This window comes from Muntiacus reevesi, chromosome 13 (assembly GCF_963930625.1).
Source record: "Muntiacus reevesi chromosome 13, mMunRee1.1, whole genome shotgun sequence".
Taxonomy (NCBI): Eukaryota; Metazoa; Chordata; class Mammalia; order Artiodactyla; family Cervidae; genus Muntiacus; species Muntiacus reevesi.
Window position 1 is genome coordinate 45984353 of NC_089261.1, and position 1405 is coordinate 45985757.

Sequence of the window (1405 nt, forward strand, 5' to 3'; positions counted from 1 at the left end):
CAGAAAAATGCTTGATAATGTCATATTCATTTAAAGTACCATCAGGGTTATGCCTACAAAGAATTCTTTAAATCATGTTTAAAATTATGCAAACCTTTAATAACATAATATCTGCCTTCCTTCCCATTATTACTTTCATTTTATAGAGACTGAACATTTAGCCCATCGTTGATCTGTATTGGATTCTGTGATATGCCACTGAGCTCTGCCTTCCATGAAAGGTTTGCTCATCTTACTACTTGGAGTTTTGGTGGTAAAAGTGAGCATGTTAATTGCTGTGTTGTCCCCAACTCTTTGCAAACCCCATGGGCTGTAGTCTGCTAGGCTCCTCTGTCTATGGAATTCGCCAGGCAAAAATACTGGAGTGGGATACCATTCCCTTCTCCAAGGGACCTTCCTGACCCAGAGATCAAACACAGGTCTCCCGCATTGCAGGCCGATTCCTTACTGTCTGAGCCACCTTGGAAGTGAATGCCCACTGGTGGCAAAAAGTCTTTAGCTTCTTTGCAGAGACTGTCTCAGTTGAAGACAGTCATTTCTTTTAGGATCGTGCTCTTTCCTGAGGCACCCTACACGCAAACACTGATGATTTCCAGACAATTTCAATTCAAACGAACAATTTGAAAGGCCATTGTTGTTCCATAACTTTTGTGGGTTTGATGATGCAGTCATTGGCCCTGCACTGCAGTGTGACATCTTCCTTTGATCAACCTATTTATTTTCTCTCTCTTCCATGAGTATTGATTCCAAGAAAGGGAAATGTCTAGTACACTAAATTTCATCTCAATTTAATAAACATCTAGTACACTTAGTAAATATCTAGTACACTAAACTTCATCTTCATTTAGTCTTTTCTCTAGGGAATAACCCAGGTGATAGTTGCATCAGATGTTGGTTAACAAAGTATCGCCAGTATATTTCAACTTATTGTTCTGAGAAAATACATGAGGTGACATGAAAGGCTGCCAACTTTGAGTGCAACCCAGAACAGAAAAGGGCATGAAGCATATCCACACTGTGGTCATAGATAATTCTATCTCATAGACCTTATGAATTAGCAGACACTTTCCCTGGTGGCTCAGAGGTTAAAGCATCTGCCTCCAATGTGGGAGACCCAGGTTCGATCCCTGGGTTGGGAAGATTCCCCTGGAGAAGGAAACAGTAACCCACTCCAGTATTCTTGCCTGGAGAATCTCATGGACAGAGAAGCCTGGTAGGCTACAGTCCACGGGGTCACAAAAAGTCGGACACGACTGAGCGACTTCACTTTAGTACTAGAGGAATCAGTGATTGAAAGAGATACCTCGTAGAAATTGTGCAACATCTAATGGTAGAATCAGAACGTAAACCCTTAACATTCTGAGTATGGTCATGCCATCTGATCAGCAGAAAATCATATCTCTAA

General features: G+C 41.4%; 1 non-coding gene across 1 annotated transcript; it reads left to right on the forward strand.

Moving 5' to 3' along the window:
* The first annotated feature begins 1067 nt into the window (after window positions 1-1067).
* On the forward strand, window positions 1068-1139 carry TRNAW-CCA (transfer RNA tryptophan (anticodon CCA)). The gene has a single exon. It is a non-coding gene; the product is annotated as a tRNA-Trp (tRNA).
* Window positions 1140-1405: the final 266 nt, after the last annotated feature.